Genomic DNA, 24,759 nt, shown 5'->3' on the forward strand with positions numbered 1-24,759 from the left:
CTTAGGTGTTCCTTCCCAAAGTCTTCTCACCATTTATATGTGGTTATACTTTGGCAAAAGACAAATTCATTGCAGTCATTGCATAGAAAGAAACTGGAATACAAGATAAACAGCAACACAAACACTTCTTAGAGTTGTTAGAAGACTCTGGTATTTTTTAACAAACCATGGAGACTTAATCCTTGCTTAATCCTTTAGACTCTTCTCAAGCTTAACTTATTAGTGATTATCAGAGCATACTTGGCTGAGACCAGGATCCTGAATCCTTAACCTCCTTCCATAACTACAGCCAATCCCTGGAGGTTCAAGACCAACTAATCCATTAGGTCCTATCATAACCCAGTGCCTAGGATCCACAATAAGTGTGGAAGCCTATGCAAAGGTTTTAATTTCTTTTAAAATTAAAAAAAAAAACCTTTTAGGTCATATAAATATATTTGTCTTTATACCAACATAGTCATAAAATATAATTTTTAATACTTTTTATGGGGCAAAGTGTCAATAGTGCCAAATGCCCATGAAAATCATGACTTTAGTGCTGCTGAGTGCCTCAAAAGTGATATGTGCACAGAGGACAAGGCTAAGGAACTGGGATCATCTCACCACCTTTGAGCCTTGATGGAGCCCTTACTCCTACTCCTGGTGAGGGGGTTGAACCATATGGAAGATTCAAGGATTGCTTGCATCCCTCTGGCCTACAGATGGGTAGACAGAGGCTTCTCTTACCCTTTTCCCTTAGGTTTTTACAGGGATTGTCAGCCACCTACCAAAGGCAACCAGAATATGTTACCTTAAAATTTGCCTGTTTAACATACAAATTTTGAATTGAAGGCAATTAAGCAGTAAATTTAGGGAAAAAAGCTCCCTGTTTTCTACCTAAAGGCAGAAAATAAATTATTTTACTAGAGACAAGCTCTCATTAGCCCAGAGATGGCACCAGAGGAATCTGCAAACAAACATTATTAAATTAGCCTTAGTTAAGGAAGGTAAGACCTACCTACCTCCAGTACCCCTACCCTACACCCAAACTCTTTTGTCTTGTCAATCCTTCACCAATGAAAAAAATTGTTCCCAATGTTTATTTATTAAAAATTTTTTTTTACTGTTTTATTTATTTCTGAGAGAGAGAGAGAGAGGGAGAGAGACATCGTGAGCAGGGGAGGGTCAGAGAGAGAGAGGGAGACACAGAATCCGAAACAGGCTCCAGGCTCTGAGCTGGCTGTCAGCACAGAGTCCAACGTGGGGCTCGAACCCACAAACCGTGAGATCATGACCTGAGCTGAAGTCAGACGCTTAACCGACTGAGCCACCCAGGCGCCCCAATGTTTATTTATTTTTGAGAGAGTGAGAGAGAGAGAGAGAGACAGAATGTGAGAGGGAGAGGGCTGAGAGAGAGAGGGAGACAGGGAATTGGAAGCAGGCTCTGAGCTGTCAGCACAAAGCCAAATGCGAGGCTCATACTGACGAGCAGTGAGATCATGACCTGAGCTGAAGTCAACATTCAACTGATTGAGCTACCCAAGTGCCCCAAACCTTCGCCAATTTATCGTTTCTTTGTCTCAAAGGTATAAAAAAGCTTCCCGCTCTGGTGGTTTCTTCCAGTCCTCAGTCTCTTGTGAAGACTTACCTATACATGTAAAAAGTTAATAAATGTGTATGCATTTTTTCCTATTAATCTGTCTTTATCAGTTTACTTTTCAGACTCAGCCAGGTATCTAAAGAGTATCGGGAAAAACTTTTTCCTCCCCTACACCACTTTACCAGCTGCCAAAATAAAATTGGTTCCATTAGTAGAAATATCTAACCACTAATCCAATACTCTAATCATTTGGCTCTATATATGCAAACAGAATTATATTAAATAACACTTCTCTTGTTAGATGGGGGGGAGTATATCCATCCATACACATTACTACTAGCCATTACCGTGAGGTGAACCAGGCCACAGCCTCTCCAGACCAAGGGTCTGGGGCAAGTTCCAAAAACACCCTCTGAACCTAACTGGAAAATACAGAATATGAAGTCACACTTCATTCACAGAAGGGAAGTGGGTGTAAAATACAAAATATAAGCTTGCTCATATTTTGAAACTTGTAAGGGAGCCACTGTGTACAGGGAGAATGCATTCTTCTGGGGCAAGTTTATTAAAATGTAAATGTTCAGAGATCCACCTAGAAAAAATAGAATCCAGTAAGTTCTAAAATATGCAAACATTACTTCACTGTAAGACTGGTTACCAAAATCTGCACTCTGAAAACGTGCATCAGAGATGATATTTGGACTGATGGAGTCACAAAGTCAACCAATCAGAATGCAGAAATCCCCTGACTACTTAGATTCCACAAAGAATTGTTTGCTTATATAACTAAGCTGTCACAGTATCTGATTTTGCATTTTGTAGGTCACGTACTAGATAAAAATTTGAATTTACTCATGACTAGGGACTACTAATAACACTGTTATAAATATTATAAAAATGCCCCAAAGCAAAGAAGCATAAGAACAGAGGAAAGCAGGGGAAGATCATGTTCCCACTAGGGTAAAAAACCTGCAGTGAGTCCTCATCCCCTTCAGCACAAAATCCCAGATCTTTACAATGGCCTGCACCCACCTCACCATCCATCTGGCCCACATCACCACTCTGAACTCATCTTCCCTGGCTTTCTCTGTTCTGGGCACTCATCTCCTCACTGTTCCTCAAGTATGCCAAGCATGCTCCTGCCTCGGGGCCTTTGCAATGAGTGCTCTTGCTGTCTAAGAAGTCTCTCCCTCAAGGTATCCACTGGGATGCTTCCTTATCTCCTTCAACTCTTTGTTCTAAAGCCACCTTTTCTTCTTTTAATTTTTTTTTTTATGTCTTTATTTTATTTTGAGAGACAGAGAGCTAGTGGGGGAGGGGCAAAGAGGGAAGGAGACAAAAATCTGAAGCAGTAAAGCCACCTTTTCAATGAAGAAGGCTTACACCCAAATAAGCGAATGACATCATCTACCTAATACACTTACTGTTTATTGTCTATCTCCTTCTGCTAGAACTCAGGTAAAGGGCAAGAACTTTTTCTGGTTGGCTCACAGATGGTTCCAAAGCAACTAGTTGAGGACCTGCTATACTAAGGAGATGCTGATTGATTATTTGTTGAATGATTGAAAAACAAATAATAATTTAAATATACAACAAGACAAAGTGAGTATTTCTGGGAAAAAATCAAGAAACATTGATGAGATTTAATAATTTTTGACTCTGACAGAAAATTTATGTACATTTGATTAATATTTACATCTTTTTTTTACATCTGATTAATATTTCTTTTTTTTGATAAATTGTTTTTAATGTTTATTCATTCTTGAAAGAGAGAGTGCAAGCAAGGGAGGGGCAGAGAGAGAGGGAGACACAGAATCTGAAGCAGGCTCCAGGCTCTGAGCTGTCAACACAGAGCCTGTGGTGGGAGTCAAATCCACTAACCATGAGATCATGACCTGAGCCAAAGATGGACACTTAACTGACTGAGCCACCCAGGCGCCCCATATCTGATTATTATTTCAACAGGAGAAAGTGCTTTTCCAAACTCATATTTTAGAAAACTTCAGGAAGAGAGTCTATATCTAGAAGGATTATCTACATCGGCTGCTGAACATATCAACCATATCTGACTTAAAAATTAATTGCATTATAGATAGATAGATAGATAAGATAGAATCTTATCTTTAAAACAAATGACAATTCTCCTATAATGCTGAATTTAACTTGTATGGCTTTTACTCAGGGACTCCCCAGCTGCAGAGTTAATGAAAAAATCTGGCTCAACACCTGACACTTCCTATTCTTTATCCCCAGCTTTTGGGAATCTCCTTTCTGCCACAGATCAATTTAGCAAGTATGAAAGCACAGCATTTGGTTGAGAAGGAAGAATACAATCATGAAGGAAGCTGATTTTGCAGAGCTGAAAAGATACACTGCAACCTTCAAGAACCTATTTAACCACCTCATTCCAAAGATGCTTTGGGCTATGATTCTTAAATGTTGAGCTCCCCCCTGTGCCTGGGAGAAGCCATCCAACAATTTCTAGAAAAGCAGACTGGTGTTTGGAAGCCTTCAGTAATACAGACCAACTCTTTTATTACTGTGCTTCCCCACAGAAAAAATTCTCAAAATATTACTCTATAAGGAGCTCTCCCTCTGCTTTGAAAGAACAAAGATATTGCTCAGCAGAGTTCATTCACACGCAGCACCTAGAGAAAGGGCTGCCCAAGCCCAACAAAAGCTACATGAGAGTGTTTTTAAGGCTGATGCGTGTGTATGCTTGCTTTGTGAAAGAATTATGTCTCTTTTCTTCCTCCCTGATTCTCATGATGCACACAAGCTTTCATTAACTAGCTGTTGAATGAATGGTTAAAAAAACAAACAGAACCAATCACTGCTCCCTAGGTTTAGTTGAGGGTAGGACAATACCTAAGTGCTGAGCACCTTTTTCTTATGATTCTAAGCATACACATTTAATTTAAAAAATATATTAAACCCTATACATTTTCTTAAACTTTTTTCTTCATTGCTTACTTTTGCATTTTTCCATAACTTAATTCTTTTCTCTTTTTAGTTAACTCAACAAATATTTGTTCATCCTTAGCCAAACTTCCTACTCCGGAGATAATGAAAGATTAAATGCTTTGGAAACAGACATGCAGATCTAAATACGTCTTCTGCTGATCTCTAGTGTCCTTGAACAAGCTGTCTACCCTCTCCCAGCCTCAGCAACTACATATGTAATCCAGAACCATACCCATCTCAGTAGATTAAAAGCTAATTGATTTTGTTTATATACAGTAGATATCTGATAAGCATTCATTGCCTTCCCTGCTTCCATTTCCTATTAAGAGGTGGGAAATTAAAAGACTGAAGAGCAAATCCAATTCAAACTCTCAGAAATTAGAAAAGGTAAACCTGAGAGATCCCTTCTGATGGCACAAGACTATGCTGTGTGCCATCCAGACCCCACTTTTTCTCCCTCTGGGAATGCAGAAAGATGGCATTTCTCAGACCTTCTTGTAATCAGTGGGTCGTGTGGCCATTAGAATGAAGTAGAAGTGACAGTCAGGCTTAGACTCTATAAAAATCTTGCAGTCCTGACCCCTAATTGAAGCTCAGATGCAGAGTACCCAATAGAAGACTCCAAGACACTTTGTGATATAAGAGACATGGGATAGAAGGAGTGTAAATGATCCTTTCACCTCCACTGACCTGCAATAAAGTATGACATGCAAGTAGCTCAATCTGGGAGTTGTTTATTTTGTTTTTACAGCAGTTGGCTTATCTTGAATAATTCATCAAACAAACCACCACCCAATCCTAGAACTGAAATTCTTTCACTAGATTTTTTGAGAGAGAAGACTGGGTCTTAACTTCTTGGTACTCCACTCAACATTTAGCACAATACCCTAAATAAATACATTAAATTGTAAATATATTCATTAAGCATGTACATAATTTAAATAAAGTCCACCCTACACACACTATTTTAATTTAAAATATAAACATTATTTTCTGAAATCTTTCCAATCAGGAAACAACCAAGATTTGATGACAATTAAAATGGCAATTGGAATATAATCCGTGCTTTCCTCATAATAGAAGGGCTATTGTGAGGAGGAGGAAGTTAAAGGGACAATCGAATGTGGAGGTAAGAATCCTAGTGGCATTTGAATATTGAGCTCTAAATTATTCTTTCAAATCCTGAAAGCTTCTCTGTCACATTGAGTCCTGCAGGGATTGCTTTCTCCTTGGATTATATCCTTCAACCAGTTCTGTGTTTGCTACTGTCACTTCCATTCTTTTCTCCTGGCAGCCATGGTTCTACCATTGCTGGCCCACTTTTTATTTCTGAAATCTCACCTTTGATAAGTTTCTCTTTCCAGCACACAAGCACCCATCCCCATATGTAAAAGTATTTGTTTGGCAACTAAAGAGCCAAGTGCTATTTCAATTTTTACGGTCCCCTCCCTGGTGTTACGGGGAAACATTCACACAGAGCGATGTTAGAGAATATTTGTACGCGATGTTCTCAAAAACATTTCTCCCCAGTAACACACCAGATCCCAAGCTTTAGGACCAATTGTCAGCTATCTCCAGCTGAGTTGGCTACCTATTTTCACCAGAAACTAGCAGTCAATAATTGTCTTTATTGTTTAAGTGCCTTAATCCAAGTGGCCTAGGTGCCTCTTAATCCCAAAGATACTCACCAATATTTTTTAATATAAACTTTGTTAAGTATAACATATATTTAGAAAAGTACTCACAGCACAAGTCTCCAGTTCAGTGAATCTCTTCACTGCTGTTAGTCAGTTGGCGAGTTAGTTAGGTATCTTTTCCTAAAAGTCTTTGAGACTGCTTTTCAAAAAGGAGTCCTGATAACAGTCCCTGGTATCCTAATATCTTTGATGTGAATGGGAAGATTCTCCCCACTCCTCTACTGCTGTTCACATATACTCCCACATGCTTTTGTTATATAAATAATTAATTAGAGTCAGCATTGGTAATCTATGTCAAGAAGAAGTTTTGAAGGTTTGATATTCAGTTTGTACCCTTGCACACACTGATTTTTATTAAGTAGCACTTCTTATTTGCACAAAAGCATCTCAGGGATTGGCTAGATATTAACACTGTGCACAACACTCCATAGGGGATATTTGTATGGTTCACGAGAGTCATATTTATAATGGACTCAAGACAACTCCAGAAACGGGGTGTGGTGGGGGAGGAAGTGGCTTCACATCAGGCCAAGAAATACTTTCATGTCTTCATTCATAATTCACCACATGCTGTGCTCCCTTTCACCACTGCCTTTAAAAATCAAGAGGTAAAGATACTGGATATAAAGCTAGATATAAATTTTAATACAGCTAAGTCTTTCCTGCCTTCTCAAGTATAGCCAAAACATGTCTTTATTTAAACACCTTTACCAAAAAAAAAAAAAAAAAAAAGGAAATTATTCTAAAAGGTGGCATTCCAATGTTCTGAGGAAAACAATCGTGCTACATTTAATTCATAGGAAGTGGATGGTAGATAATCAAAAGAAAAAGCATTCTTAGAATTATTCTTTTTTGCAGCAAAACACAACCAATAATTTCCTTTTTAATCTTCCAATTTTGTATTTAATTAAAATATCAGCCTTTTATTTTCCCAAACTATCCCTGAACATGGTCTGTACCAGCTGTAACCTTGCAACTATCCATCTAACTTGAGACAAAGTTATCATTCCTATTCAAAGAATGCTATGGAAATCCCTTTTTGTCCCACTCATAACTGAACAATATTTTATTCTTTATTTTTATTCTCTTGCTCCAACCAGGATACTCCCATAATTAAAAGAAACAAAAGATGATGAGAGACATCTAGTTTATTAAGATCATTAGGTGTTTTGTCCTAGAATGTTTGTTTCTTGCACCATTTTTTCTCTTCAAATGTTTCATTATTCTTTTCCTACCATGTAGGTAACTACACTTTTTAAAAAAATCACAGAACCTGATTCTTCACATATACAACCCACCCCCTGATTCTAGCCCATCACTATCATAGCTGCTTTGCAGAGAACAGGTGTGCTGGGATTTTTTTTTTTTTTTAACACATTCACACCACTGCTATAGGGTCTGAGAGTATAGGAGACATGAGAGTCTAGGACTCTAAATGACTGCCCTCCCCCAACACAAAAATGAATATGTTGAAATTATTTAGACATTCTTAACATGTTTATTTCACCGTTCTTGGATTGGGTTAAGGGAAGCCTCTTCCCTCACATACTTTAACGAATTGTAAATTTTCATGAAAAATTGGAACTGTCTCCTGGCACAAATAATCCTATTTTGCTGTTATTTAGGTCTAATGATAAAACATGCCCGATGGGCCTAGAATGACCTAGTAAATGGCCAGATCATAGAAAAGGACATTAGTATGTCCTGTGGCCAAGCAAGAAATATTAATCTATAAACGAGGAGGAAATCTGAATCAACACTCTTAAAACATGCTGCTGAATTTAATTCCAATCTTTCATACATATATATCATATATGTGTCTTTAAAATGTTATGATTATTATTTAAAAGTTTTAAAAAGCACAAAAGATTTTTCGGCAGTGAAACTATCCTGTAATAAACTATAATAGTAGATACATGTCTTTGTACATTTGTCAAAACCCATAGATTGTGCAGCACCAAGAGTGAGCCCTAATGTGGACTATAAAGCTTTGAGGGACAATGATGTGTCAGTGTAGGTTCGCCAGTTGCAAGAAATGTACTAGTCTAATGTGGGATGCTGGTAGTATGTGGAGCTGTGATTATGTGAAGGCAGGGAGTATGTCTACTTAAATTATATCTTTTTTCATTTAACATTACATCATATGGAACAAATACACAGTATGGATAGGTCTTCTCACGCTTTCTCACTCTTCTCTAGTTGACTAAAGGATCATTTTGTGGTGGCTTCCAACATCCCTACAACCTTGCACAAATCACTGTTTCTGAATGTCTTGTTTTGAAGAAAATTTTGTCTTTCTTCACACAATTCCTGCAACCTACACTTCCCTTTTCATTTCATGCAACTTCATTTTATCTCTATTTATTGTCAACTTGCCTATCAGAGATGAAATCAGCTTTTCTAAAACCTTCCTTTATTTTTAGCAACTTTTGAGTTTGTATGAAAAAAAAAAGGAGTTACAGAATTAGATAACATTTGTCCCCTTCTCTCCAATCTTCTCACACCACCCACCACCCCAATTGATTCTATAAGCTCTTGTCAGAGATATCTTTTTAAAGAGCCCAAATGCAGTCAATGATTTTGTTATGCCCAGATCACGATTTCCCCAAAATCACAAGACCAAGGAGTCTGAGTCACATATGCAAAAGCAAAGGGCGTTTATTCGGGCTTAAGTTTGGGCTCCCAGACCTCACCAACGCAGTGGATCCATGCTGAGAGCCCTGAGCAAAGGCAGAGTAGGGTTTTTATGGGGTTTGTGACGGGGGAGTTAAAGAAGTTGTGGCAGGGGGACAGTGATCCAATCATAATTATTCAACATTATTGACAGCAGGTTTAACCATACACATTGTCTAGAGTATTCGTTACTTTTGGCGGGGTCCAATTACAACATTTACAGTACCTTTAAATTCAGCCAATCACAGAGCAAGCCTAGGGTCTTGTTCAGGGACTAACGGGTTAACTTTAACATTAGGTAACAGGGTCCTATCTATAGTTTCTATCTATAGGGCTCTCCCTTAGTAATATGGAGGGTGGTCGCTGGCCTTTCCTGATTGGGTGTTGCAAGGGTGGTTTCTCCTGCCTTGGGCAATGTGTAACTGCCTGATAGTTTCGGGGAAGCTGAAACTTAGGCCTTCTAGTTAAGAGGGGAAACTTAAAGCCTGTCATGGAGTCAGTTTGGTTTAGACTTGTGGCCTTACAATTTCTTGATTGAAAACCTTGCCTGCTCCCTCCCAGGTTCATGTTGGCATGCCATCAGCGCCTTTCTCAGTCGGCCCTGCACTTACCTTTTTTCTTTGTCACTTCCTCAACAGATCATGGCACTCTCCCACTTCCAACAATCATCTTGCCATTGCGTTCCTCCTTCCACTTTCCTCCTTCCACTTTTCCATTTCCAAGTTAACACATCCTTGCATTTCAACCTATCTTCTCAGTGAAACCCTTCTTAGCCCCCTGAGGTAATAGCAATTAACACAATCTCTCCTGGTTTGTACCACCAGCATAAAACTTTGTTGTGTTATATTACGGTTAGCTATTCATGCACTTGTCTTTCCAATCGACTGTAAGAAAATTGGGGCACAACTGACTGTCGGGGACCGGCTCCAGCTGGGGTCCAGGGGTCCCTGAAGGATGGATGGTGTCGGCGAGGGAGGGGTGTGAGAGGCCAGAGAGTCTTTCTGGTCACCAGGCAGGCATCTCTGCTCTGACTGGGGCTCAACTTTATTTTATAAGTGTTTGGGGGATGGCACAGAAGTGGCATTTGCCTTAGACAGTGATTTCTGATAACAGACTTTTTGATAGGCAAGAATTTCCTGGAACATAGATTTGTAGAAGACTTCTGCATAACCATTATCAATAGTGATTGAGATGCTTACCCTAAGGGGAAGAAAGTATCTTTAGCATACCAGACAAAGTTTTTAGCATAAAGGGGTGAAGTTACTTCTCTGTGAGCAAGGGTCAAACAGGTCTTTCAGGAAACACCTCTGCTCCCATAATCACAAAAAAAGAAGTTCCTCAATAGGTTCCTTCACAGGAAGCAATCAGCATATTCAAGGCCAGAATAAGTCACTCCAAATACTTGATAACAACTGCCTTGAGGTGGGGGGGCGGCCAGTGCTCCAGGCAGAAACAATTGGGTGGGGGTGGATATCTGCCCTTAACTCTAAATTAGGCTCTTTGTCTCAGGGCCAGACTCGAGCCCCCTTTATTATGTAAGTCTTGGATCTGCAAGGCCCTTAGGAAGAGCCTTTTAACAATCATCCACAAAGTTTTCATCTGAAATCTCTTTGAAAAAGACAGGGATATGCTTTTCCTTATAAGCAATCTGTGTGGGGAATATTGGTCTGATTTGGAATATTGTGAGGCCTGGTCAATACCAGCAGCCTCATTTCCAACATGAGCCAGTAGTAGCAAGAGATACCAGTTTTCATTTTCATTTCTCATGGCAGAAGGTGTGCAAACGCTGCCATTTCCTCGCTGTGACTCATCCAGCGAGGCCAGTGCGGCTCCCAGCAACTGACCCTTGTTATTTTTATATTCCCAACTTCTACCTGAGTGGCTGGTACTAAAATAGGTATCCTGAGAAGTCCAGGACTATTTGATAAATGCATTCACATAAGCAATACCTATGAGCAGTTCACCTGACCAAAGAGAGGAGCCAGAGTTCTCTAATCTCACCTATGAAAGGAAGCAATAAGGATTTTTCCTTATTTCTATCTGGTTGGTTAGAGTTTGTACATTTCACTTGTATTATATTTTTTAAGGGACATAGTATTACCTCTTTTTGTCACTTTCGTTTAGGATAACAAATGTTCCCTTATTCATGAAAATGGCTACATAAATTTGACTAATGATTATCCACAAAGACCCATCCATTCAATCATTCAAATATATTTTGTATCTTCCGTGTGGAACAAATGAAATTCTTCTTTTTATCCATTGAGTTTTATCTGGGGGACAGAGAACAAGACTATTTATATCAATCTCATAAGCAGAGGACAAAACGTCTCAGAAAATTCAAAATCTTATGAAAACTGTGACAGCAGCCAAATCAAACTCCCATGAGTTCCACAAGAATCAGCCCCTGCAGCACTCACTAAATACTGCTTTCCTTCAGCAGCCAAAACCAGACTAATGGGTTTCAGGAAAAAGTAGTGGTTTCAGAAAATGGGGAAAAAAAAATTACCTACCGTTGAATGCTACCCACCACTGCTGCCACCACCACTCCCCTACTTCATCTACTGTCACACACACACACACACACACACACACACACACGCACACACGCGCACACACGCACACACACCCTTACATCTCCCCTTATGAGCAAGGCTACTGAAAGAGGCGTATATAAACGCATGATTACTCTTACAGTGGTTTCTCAGTATCCTTATACAGCATGAAAACCAGGTTAAATGAGGTCAGTCAGGTTCCAAAAATTTTCGTGACTTACAGAAACCTTAGTTTCCAGGAACCGTTGTGGAAGATATCTGGATGAAACCTATGTCTGATTTTGATGAGAAACTCATTGTGCTGAAAACCATTGGACTGGAATTCTCATGTTGATTCTGCCATGGTGATCTTAAGCAAATTGCTACATTTCTAGGTCTCAGTTTACTCACCTACAATAGGATATATTTTGTCCAGTTGGTATTTTTTGTATCTAGGTTTACAAACCCCTCAAGGTATATGGATATGTGCGAGATGCTACACAAAGGTGAAGGATAAATAGGGATCACTATACTTACGGTAAGTAATTCTAGAACTACTTTTATTAGAAAATAAGTAAAGATATAATTTGGTAACAACTTCAAAGTTGCAGAAAATTTTAAAGTAAAATAGTGAACTTCAAAGACATTATATATTATATTCATTCTGACTGGAACTTTCTCTGTGCCTCCAGACATCTGCTGCATTCTCTTTTTCCTCTGCAACAGAAGTCCTCTAGTAAAAAATGATGGCAAAATACTGATACTCTCCAAAATCCCTTCTATATCTTTTCATCCTATGATTCTGTGTATTAAATGGCAAATAGCCAACTTGCCAGTTTGATTTAAACCCTAATTATGGCTCACTATTAAAACATAATGCTTTCCATGAAGAAAAGTGAAAATCCTAGATTGAGGTATATCACAATCCTGAGTCAAAAGTCCTGTGTTTGTGGTAGGGAAAGGAGAAAGCAGAGGTGTGATGAGAGGAGACTGGCAAGTGTGCCCCTCACAGGTGAGGGGTGAATCTGGAGTGAAAAGTACAGGAAACATGTAGAACCAGCCTGGATATGTGGCACTCTGTGTCTCTCAGAGGACAGGCAGAGATGGTGTGCTCCTGTAAGGTGGGGAAAAAGCCACTTCTCCGGAGCTCTTCAGGAATGTTAAGAAAACTAGACTCTAGTAAATACAGTCTAGGCAGCTTGATTACTTGGTTCTGGATGTCTATGAGAAGTAAAGGCCTTGTAAGTTTCAATAAATACTTCATAGAGAGCTTCTTCAAATTATACCTTTCCCTCCCACTGTATTTCAGGTACACAGATTAATATAATCATAAATTTTGGTGTAACACACCCAGTCTCCATTTCATTACTTCATGGTGAATATGATGCTGTTGACTACTACAACTAACCATAACATGTCCACTTGACTCTATGCAAATCCCCACAGACAAATGTAGTATGTTCAGAGACTTTACTTTAACAATCTCCATTAGTCAGGAAGAAAATGCCCCGTTGTCATTCACCAGGACTTTAATCTTTTTTTTTATGTTTTATTTATTTCTGAGAAAGAGAGAGAGAGAGAGAGCATGAGAAGGGGGTCAGAGAGAGGGAGATACAGAATCCAAAACAGGCTCCAGGCTCTGAGCTAGCCATTGGCACAGAGCCTGACACAGGGCTCAAACCCACGAACCGTGAGATCATGACCTGAGCCGAAGTCAGATGCTCAACCAACTGAGCCACCCAGGCACCCCTCACCAGGACTTTAATAAAATGGGAGCTTGTCAGAAGAAATGAGTCCAAATCAAGCTCCACAAGATAAAAACAAAATGCACTCTTGGGAAGACACATTCAAGGGAAAATATTTTCTTCCACTTTAATTTCTGCTAAGATTGTGATAATGGGATTTGTATCAAAATACTAAACAAAGCATCAGTGTAAGGACTACACTTACGTGAGAAAACACTAGTGGAGGTCAAAATCTTTCTTATAGGTAGAACTGCAGTTTAGCTGTGTGTGCATCTGGCAACATGGGAGTTTGTATATAGTAAGAAGAGTGTGAGGGAAAAATAATACACTGAATAGATTTTCCATGATTTATGAAAATAAATCAATCTCTCTTACCAAATTTATAGACAGCATATTTTGTGTGTCATTGCTTTACCTATTTATTAAAATAAATACAAGAAAAGGAAAAATGGAAGCTGACAATTTTCTTTATGGCAGAGATGGATGTTGTAAAATAGCTGGTAAAATAATTAGAGCAGATAAATTCATGAGCAAACTACAAACTTCTACTTTATGCACATAGTTCTAATGCACCTGGAGAAGAAAACATTTCAAAGTCTTGGCTGTAGTGTTTTCTGTGGAGAACAATAAAGTTCTGAAACCTTCACTGGGCTCTCCAAACAATTCAGGGTGTTGCCTTTGATCTTTAAAGCCCCAATATCGTTTGGGTTCAGGTTTCCATAGCTACTGCCTTTATGTACCACCGTGCCTGTTTCTGCCGGCCAAAGGACAGCTGCCAATGGGCTTTAGGTGTGAATACCAAGGGCTGGAAACAACATATTTTCCATGGAGAAATTCCATTTTTGGAATTCAATTTTTCAGTTGGTTTCACCAAGTTCAGGAATATTGGCCTTCAGGCCATAGAATAAAGCCCAAAACTTACCTGATACTTATGGGAATATTTACTGGTGTAGTAAACATCAAGCCACAACATTATTAAGAGGAAATAAGTATATTGGCTTAAATTCTCAAAATTCCTTGACTTCCTTTGAATACTTCCAAGCATGCCAATGTGTGTTGAAACTATAATTAAGTCCTCCTACTTCTCTATGAAAAATTCAAGTCTGCCTAAATTATAAAGGCTCCTTTGCAAATGGAAGGGGTTTTAGAACAATTGGCAATGAGTTATTAAAAAGTAAAGCTCTTAGAACTAGACCACTTGTCTGTATAGGACATCTGGAGAGCTAAAGTAGGAACACAGAAATTCCCATCAAGTGCACTGGTGCGTAGAGATGCCCAGGGAAGGATCAACCCCCTTCTCCAACCCATGGAAGCAGAGTCTGCAGTTCAGTTGGAGAAGAGCCCATCACCTTTGGGGAACAGATTTTTACTATGACCTAGTCTCAATTCAAATGTCACCTCAGAGGCCTTCCCTATGTGTTACAAAGTAGTGCCCATCCCAAAGTTACTCCCTACTACTTTCTCATAGCAGAACTGGTAGAAGAATCAGAAAATGTGAAAATAGGTCAATTGAGATTATACAGAAAGGAAAATGAATGAAGAGAATGAACAGAGCTTCTGGCAGCTGTGGGAAACTACAAGCCACCAGAGTATGTGACTGCAATAGGAGTCACAGAGGGAAGAATAGAGAGGAAGGGACAAAAAAAAAAAAAACAAAAAAACAAAAAAAACAAAAGCGAAGAAATAGTGACAGTGACCAATAACTTTCAAATATGATTTTAAAAAAAGGTTGAGGGGTGCCTGGGTGGCTCAGTCAGTTGAGTGTCTGCCTCCTGATTTTGGCTCAAGCCATGATCCACACACCCTTTCTCTCTCTCAAAATAAAAAATAAATAAAACTTTTTAAAAAAATGTTTAAAACCACAGTAAGAGATCACCTCATTCCTGTAAGAATGGCTATCTTTGAAAAAATAAGAGGAAACTATTGTTGGAGAGGATGTGAAGAAAAGAAAACCCTTGTGCACTGCTGGTGGGAATGTAAACTGGTACAATCACAATGGAAAACAGTGTGGAGGTTCCTCAAAAAATTAAAAATAGAACTACCTTATGATCCAGTAATCCCACTTCTGGGATTGGTACTCTGATTTGGATTACATCCAAAGGAAATGAAAATAGGATCTTGAGGCAGTATCAGCACTTCTGTGTTCATTACGCATTATTTATAATAACCCAAGATATGGAAACAACCTAAGTGAACACTGATACATGGATGGATAAAGCAGATGTATTAAATATATCTATTTATATGTATATAAATATATACATATAAACATTATATTTATACAAAATATTATTCAATCATGAGAAAGAAGGAAATCCTTCCATTTACAATAACATGGATGCTCCTTGAGGACATTAGCTATGTGAAATAAATCAGAGACAGAAATAAAAATACTATATGATATAAGTGGAATCTATAAAGGCTGAGCTTATAGAAACAGAGAGCAGAGTGGTAGTTAACAGGGGCTAGGAGAAACGGGAAGTGGGGAGGCACTTGTGAAATAGTACAAACTTCTAGTTAGAAAATGAATAATACATTCTGGGGATCTAATGCACAGCACTGTGATTAATCATTAACAATTCTATGATGTACACTTGAAAGGTGCTAAAACAGTAAATCTTAAATATTCTCACCACAAAAAAGAAATGGCAGTTATGTGAAATGAGGGGGTTTTATCTAACACTATGATGATAATCATACTGCAATATATAAGTACATCAAATCAATACATTATACACCTTAGAGTTATAAAATGTTATATGCCAATTATATCTCAGTGACATTGGGAAAAATTAACCTGTATACCTAACAAGCTCAAGAACTCCAAGTAGGATACACTCAAAGATCAAGTACTTTTTATACGGAGGCATTTGCAGATCTTAAAAACAGTGCCTAACACATAGGAAGTTCTCAATAAATACAATAAATATTTGTTAAATCAGTAAATGTATTAACCTTCATTTCACAAATGAAAAGCCTGGAGCACGGAGAAGCACAGTAATTTTCCCAAAGTCAAACAGTTAGTCAGTGATGGAGTCTGGTTTTAAACCTAGGCTGTCTTCCAACAAAACCCTCAATCTCAGTCTCACACTAGTCTACATCATGTACCAGCCCTTGTGTTGTTAAAGTGTTTAGAATATGCATCCTTTTGAAATCCATGTTCAATAATTAAACATCTCCTTCTGCCTCCCTTTGCCTCCATCTGAACATATCTGTTCACAGATAATGAGAGAAGGACAAATGAGTGGAGCCCAATGTCAGTCTCTCAGATCACCCCAGTCCTGCGTCTATGGTCTAATGTCTAAATTACAGGGACAAGAAGAGCCTTACAATGAAAAGAAATTTTCCTGAAATTAAATAGTTACTAAGTCTGTGCTGATAAATCACCAAATCTCAATGAAACAAAAGGTTGAGAGGGAAAATATATGGAATCAAAACTGATGTGAAAAATATCAAACAAGGGAAGATCAACAAGCTTTGAAGAAATTGAAAGCTACCAACTAATTATTTCCAGGAAAAGATTTTAGGACCAGACATTTTTACTGGTAGGTAATCCAGTTCATTTCATTAAGCTAGCATAACCAAAATAGCAAAGGTGACCAAAGAGAGTCCAAAATACAAAAGTTATAAATCAGTGTAACTTATGCAAATTTGACAAGGACAAAATAAAATAAAAACAAAGTAAACTGATCAGTAGACTAAAGCAAACGTCTACCATAATTGAACAGCATTGATTTAAAGAGCCCAATAATTGTTTAATATTAGGAAATCTATATATCTTTTTTTTTTTCTAGAAATCTTTCCTTAAACCTACAAGTCAAAGAACAAAAGCCACATAGTCATCAAAAGATGGTAACAAGAAATCTGAAAGTCAGTAACTCATTCTTAAGGGGAAAAAAGTAACTTTCCTTAAATTTTTTTTTAATGTTTTATTTATTTTTGAGAGAGAGATACAGACAGCATGAGCAGGGGAGGGTCAGAGGGAGAAGGAGACACAGAATCCGAAGACAGGCTCCAGGCTCTGAGCTAACTGTAAGCACAGAGCCTAACATGGGGCTTGAACCCATGAACCGTGAGATCATGACCTGAACTGAAGTAGGATGCTTAACCGACTGAGCCACTCAGGTGCCCCAAGGGGAAAAAATTAACTTTTAAGGGTTAGAACTAGACGGAAATTATTTAATGTGCAAATAAGTATTCTAAAATAATAACCTTAAATTAAAAATATATATAGTCATTTCTATAAATAATAAATAGACAAAGATATCTATCCAATATCACTCTTGATCTGACAGAGCTATGTAAATGCAGAGGACAAAATGTCATTATGATGGAAGATGAAATTAAAACTCTTTACACAAAAGTGGTAAAGAATTAATTGAAAATTTCAAATTTAGTACTCAAGTGTAAGATATATAATGTATATCCACATTTTCTTGTATACCAGAAGGTATGTTAGAAAATACAGTAGAATATATATCCCACTGACAGACCATTAAGCATATATAAAATATTTAGAAATGACCTAAAAATATGTGAGGAACCTACATAAATGACATGACATATTTTTACTATAAAGTGTAAAGAAGGAGGTGGAGGGAAAAAAGGAGAAGAAAACATGGTGAGAGACCACTTTCTTTAAAGGAAAAATGGAATTCTGAAAATGCATCAATTCTTTCCCAAATTAAGTTATAAATGTTTCATAGTCTTAATCAAAACACCTGGCAAAAACCCAAAGTGTTTTCCAGGCCCTACAGGGCTGCACATGCTCTGGCCCTTGACTCTATCCCTGACTCATTCCTACACCCCTCACTCCCTAGGATCACACAAGGCTTCCTCCTGCTCCTCTGGTACCAGCCACCTGTGATCACTCTTGACTACTCCTTTCTGCTCACTCTCTCATCGTCTCCTCATAGAAACATTCTCAAACACATTCTCTAACACCATCTCCATCATTCTCTGCCTTTGCCCTGTTTTTCTGTTTGTCACACCAACGCCACCTGATGTTGCGCTGTACAGCCTCTCTTGCTTTTGTCTACCGTCTGTCTCCTCTAGGAGACTGTGAACCCCACGACAGCAGGGATTGTCTCTCTTGTACACAAGTGCATTCCATTCCCCAGCACCTAGAATGAGGAATGCCTGGCACAGTGAAGGACTTCATAAAAATTTTTTGAATGGAGTAGTGAAAAATCCCAACTGGATAAAATTATCTAAATTTAACCTAGTACTATAAATAGACAAGAGTGCAGAATAATTTTTTAATGCAGTAATAAAGAGTCTTGCTTTACCAAATATTAAAATATATTTTAAAACCATACTGGGGCACCTAGGTAGCTCAGTCAGTTAAGCATCCAACTCATGGTTTTGGCTGAGGTCATGATGTCATGTTTGGTGAGTTCAAGCCCTACGTCAGGCTTTGGAGTGGCAGTGCAGAGCCTACTTGGGATTCTCTCCCTCTCTCTCTCTCTCTCTCTCTCTTTGTCCCTCCTCACTTAAGCTGTTTCTGTCTGTCTCAAAATAAATAAATAAACTTAAAAACAAAATCATAGTAATTAAGTCAATGTTGTACTGGGAGACAGGCTGATTACTAACATAAAATTGACAAGCTCAGAATAACCACAGTTCATACCAGAACATAATATATCATAAAGCCAACATCATAAAACAAGAGGGAAAAATAATTATTCATTAAAGAACGTAAGGTATCAATCTTTGAGGAAGAAGAGGCTATTTTATAAAATCTAGTAAACTTCATGTTTTTAAAATGGCTCTAAAATAAAACAATTAAATAGAAAAATATGTAAATATTTTGCTGATATTTGAATGAGAATTATACTTGTCAGGAAATCACAAAAAACACAAAAAATTTGGACATACAAAAATTTTAGGTTTACACATATCAAAAATGCTATAACCAAAACAACATAATGGAAAAAGAACTCTTGGCACAATTATGACAAAAGGCCATTGTGCTTACCATATAAAGCAAGTTCATAAATCATCATGAAAAGCATTAAAAACTAATAGAAATGTAAAAGCCAACAAACATATTAAAATGTACATTCTTAGTGGTGACCAAAAAATATAAATTAAAACAATGCCTCTATCAAAATGCCAAAATGATACATGCTAAAGTTAATAAAGATGCAATGGGATAGTTCGCGTACATTACTGGCAGAAAGAAAAACTGGTGAAAAATTATAGAAAAAATTTTCCTGTTTAATAAGCAATTCGACTCTTAGAAGTCACTCCTAAAGAAATAAGTGTGGACTGAGATTTATATCTGAAGTTTCTCATTACGACATTTTTCATATAACAGTAAAAATTTACAAACAAAACACAAACTCCCCAATCATATGGTGAAATCATTTATGGGACACTTATACAATGGGTGATTATACAGGTTTTAAAGTATGTTTTCAAGGAATCTTTAATAATATCTGCTAGCATTTATTACATATAATGTTAAGTTAGGAGAAAGAGGAGGAGGTGGAGAAAAAGAATTCAAAATTATATACACAGTTATTATAGAATATTACATCTGAATCAGGGCTCAGACTCTAGATTAAAAGAATTACGTCTTTCTCTCAATACAGCAATTGAATTTAGAGCTCAGGTGTGTTTGGTAGAGTTGAGTAGAACCATCTGCTTTTATAAATATGAATGAAGTAAAAGGGCCTCCTGGTAAAAAAAATGAAATGAATCCCAAAGCCATACTCTTGGCTCATTTGGTCTGATGAGATAGGGTGGGAGAGGATGGAGATATCCAAACCCAAGCCAGACGTCCACAAGGTTAGGCCACGGAGCACCCAAACTGGGACCTAGGGCCAAAGTCACTGAAAGGAAAGTGGGTTTCAGGACCAGCGTGCAGCGAATGCTGGAATCTGTTCCAACACGGCCTCTCACCACCACCGGCACCCCCAGGCCCTCTGAGGACCCCGGATGGACAATGTCTAGTCAGGTCTTTAGAACTGTCCTTGACATGGACACTAAACATTTGTCTTGAATGAAAGAAAAACATGTGAGTCAATGAATCAATAAGCAAATCAAAAATTATTTACCCTGAGACAGGTATTTTTGTTGTGGGCACCTCAATGAAGCATGATGCTGAGAAGTATCCTCTTTCAAACCTCAAAGTGGGGATCCACAGATGTTTTCACTAGGAGCAAGTAAGCCATTAGAACATTCTGGTGCCTCCATAGTGAGGAAATGTCTGGGCGCAGTTGAGTTCATGGCAGAATTCTCCTGGGGCTTAGGGATGCAGCCTATGGCCCTCGGGGCTACCTTGCGTTTAGAAGGCAGCTGCAGGTGAGCAACTAGGAAATGGAATTGAGGTCAGGGTATAAGTGACCTTGGCAAGTTTAAAGATACTCAGAAAAACACAGCCAGGGAAAAGCATGAATGTTTTGCTCCTCTGCCCAGGCCATTGTTATTTGGATGTTTCACAGAGAGATTGTTTCATTTTGTGGACACACTTTTGTGAAATAAATTATTCAAAGTGTACAGTAATATACCTGTTTCATAAAAACAAAATATCTTATGTAAACACAACAAACATATACACACATACACATACACTAATGCCTCAACACAGAGAAAAACATTTTTGTATTTAAAACTTTTTGGTAAGAACCTTGGATTTTGTAGATGAGAAAAAAAATAAGAGATATTTTTTCATTTTTTTTAAAAAAAGGGTAAATAAAGGGCAATGAACACTAAAATATTGTTCTGTAAAAGGAGCTGGAGAGGAGGCCAGCTTGCTGGGCAGCACTGCAGATGGTACAGCAGAGATTCTAGATGCTTTTGGTGGAGGCAGTAACAGCATCACTGCAGGAGAGAGGACTGAGCACTAGGTCCTCCTGACAGCGACTGACTTACAGGTGAGCCCTTGATAGGAAACCTGGGCAGACCCGTAGAGTTAATCTGGATGCACCTGGGGGAGCTGGCGTTCTCACACAGCAGGTGAGGATGGAGTCCAAAAATATGTTTTGCCATGGTCATTGAGACCACAGTTTCACTCCTATACTGCTGTGGCCTGAGGAGAAGGTTTTCCTGGGCTTTTCCTCTAGTTCTTAACCTTCTGGAGGAAGGAAAGAAACACTGGCGAAGCTGACGGTGTTAGACAATACAGGAGTATGTGGGGAACTAGGAACTGACATCTGAATGCTATTGGAGTTTAGAAGAAAGTTCTCTAGAATCAAATAGCCAGAAAATATTTTATTAAGAAGAAAGGAATTTAAGTGTGGATGCAAAGGATGGGCTGGAACCAAATAAAATGAGAAACTTAAAGGTGAGAGGCAGAGGGCATTCCAGTGGCATGTTTATCCTACATCATTTCAAGGAGGGTTCTAGAATGGTTAAGGTAACTAGGAAGTCTAAGAAGCAATGGTCAAGGTAACTAGTAAGTTCAAAATTTAATGTGTAATATACAGTCTAATCTCATAAAAGGGCTATTTATTTTCTATGGAATATTATTAAAGCTCCAAAAGTCAAGGCACAGTAAAGATAAAATGTTTGCCTCGCTGTCCCATTCTAAAGAAGAAAGGATAGAGAGAGAGAAAAGACATAATTACAGAAAACTCGTGGTGCTATGATTTGGCTGGAGATAAAACCACCAGAATCTGACAGTATTGAGCACCCCCTGGTGGTCATATTAGTGAAGACTGGTTACTTGGGAACTTTCACCCATTTTTCTACATGGGGAATAATTCCAAAAGAGGAAATGGCACTCCTTGACTTGATTCTCCTTCCCCTTCATTAATTTGCATACAAATGCAGCTCATCTCGATTCATCTCCCTCCACCAGCACTGTTGGGTAATTCTAAAAAGCCCCTCCCTTGACCACAGCTTATAGTAAAATGAAGAATGAGGGAGAATGTGTAGATATATAGGCAATAACATAATTAATTCCAGATGGCAACAAGATACAGTTCTGTATTTTTAAAGAAAACACTGAACAGGAGGAAAATCAGTGGTGTGGAAATTTTTGGCGTTAATGTTATTCACCCAGATCTCAGGTGTTGCTGTGAGACAGCAAAGATTAAATAACTATGCAGAACACCTAGCAAAATCCCTGTCATTGAGCAAGCACTCACTCAGTAAACATTGTTCCTTTCTCTTGAACACATACTGATATACTTCTAAACAAGATTCAGAAACAAAATGGACGACACACAAAAAAATGGTATCTGTGTGAGGTGATGGATATGTTAATTTTCTTGATTGTGATAATCAATTCACATTGTATATGCTTATCACATCATGTTGTTCACCTTATATATACACACTTCTATTTTTCAATTATAACTCTGTAAAGCTGGGGAAGAAAAAAAAGGAAAAGAAGAAAACAGGACAAAGGAAAACAAGAAACAAGTTAGATTTCACAGAAAATAAAAATACCATTATGAAGCAGAATTGAAAATTTCATTATGGGATCTATTTTCTGCCTGACATACACTGCCTCTTCTTAGTTTTTGTATGTGTTCTTCACTCAGCAACAGAAAAAAAAAAAAAGAGAGAAAAATGGGGAGAGAGCCATCCAACTGTCTAACTGTTGAACTAATAAGAAAAATTCATTTCTCTGCTACTTGCAAGACATATGACCGTAAAGAAGTCAACTTATTTGGGTCTCAATTTCTCCATCCAAAAAATGAAGATATTGTCCTAAATCAGTAGTTCTCTACCAACAAAGAGGAGCTCATTTGTCCTTAGTGAAGTGAACAATGAAAAGTTTTATATAAATTATTAAATCAAAAGACTGCCATCAATTCTGAGATTAAATCCTTCTTACCCACATGGTGTTAAAATACTTCTTTCATGAAGTAGTGGTGACATGATATTAGGGGTGGCTTTAATGTCCTCACTAAATAAAACAATGCCAATCCTAAACTGACCCCCAAATTTTTGCTCTATGAAATAACTGAAAATCCACTGAAATTCACTGAAAGAGTGGATATGGTAAAAAGACAGTGAAATCTGTAGACAGTTGAGAGGCTCATAAGTTAATTACAGACTTATGTGATCTTGTTTGTTTTATGTGATTATTCTAAACCTAAGATGTGATTAGGCAAACTGCTTGAAAGGTTATTGATCACGTAAACCAAGGAGCTAAAGACTCCTTTCCTTGCTGATCTCTAAAGGTCCTTCCTGCTCTGCTTTCTAGAGTAACACAAGGATATTCACCTTAGTTACACTGTAACACTAAAAGGACGTCCAGATCACACAGGAGGTCAAGTCAGGAAAAACTCTTGAGTGATCAAATCAACCCTCACTACCGCAAACAGTAGCGACGGCTAAAACACAAAGGGAGAGGAAATGACTGGTTAGGCATACACATCACAGAGAAAGAGTAGCATGCTAACAGAATGCCTTCTGCATATGCTTATTAGACAAATATTATATGCAATATATCCATGGAAGAGTCATCTCTTCACCCCTAAAAATATAAACTGCTAGTTATAAGTTTTAAAAATTCCAAATTTCCTCCTTGAGTTTCACCTCCTTCTTTATGTCAATTTTGTAAATTCTCTTTCCAAGGAGGGGAAAAAACAAAGAATATTGGAAAAATAAGAACTGAGTAACCACAAAGGATCCCAAGGCTCACTCTGGTCTTTAACACTGTCTCCCTACAGAGCTTGGAAAGTGGAACACACACACACACACACACACACACACACACACACACACACACTAATATTTTTTTTAAAAATCTTTAAATCTGGTGCTGAGCATTGGGAATAGCGAGGTGAATGAAATACAGCCCACGGCCGCGGGGCCTTATCCCAGTCTGGTGACGCAGAGCAATGAGCACGGCAGACATGTTCACTGGGGCAGCGAGCAGGATGCTGGAAGTGGGAGCACCAGAGACTCTTCTCCAGACATAGTGTCTGCTTCCGTTCATCCATATTTCCCACCGTCCGATGCATCACAAGGAGAGCAGACTCCTTTCTTCTGCATTTGACACCACTACGTTCATCTCGATTTTGAGTCATGAGCCCCACTGCACACTGGCAGAAAAGGAGNACACACACACACACACACACACACACACACACACACACACACACTTCCTCTCTCTGACAAGATACTGAATCCAAATGCAGGTCACAGGCACCACCTAGAGGCATTAATCATAAGTCTGACTCTCATTTCAGTGAACTCTGATACAAGTCAGTTCAAAATGCAGTTGAATTTCCCTCTAAAAACAGACTTGAAAATTAATCAAGTGCTACCAGATCTAAATGCAGTCAGGGGGAGGAAGTAAGACCAAATCAAGAGGACATGTGGAAATATACACATCCTGTCAAATCGTTAGACTTGCTGTATCATCGTCTCACTCGTTAACATCTTTGTGGTTTCACTTGTGCCTCTTCCACAGGAAAATGCATGACGTAAAGGACACAATTCCACCTTTGGGTGTCAAGGAGATCAAGAAACTAAAACCATAATAATTCCACACACACAAGCCTTAATTCAACAAGCAACATGCCCTTTTAACAATGAAAATATGTCTGTAGTAAATGATATTAGACCCTGCCAGTTACCACTGCTATCAGGGACAAAGAGTG

This window comes from Hyaena hyaena, unplaced genomic scaffold (genome assembly GCF_003009895.1).
Source record: "Hyaena hyaena isolate Hyena2069 unplaced genomic scaffold, ASM300989v1 scaffold_54, whole genome shotgun sequence".
NCBI classification, from domain to species: domain Eukaryota; kingdom Metazoa; phylum Chordata; class Mammalia; order Carnivora; family Hyaenidae; genus Hyaena; species Hyaena hyaena.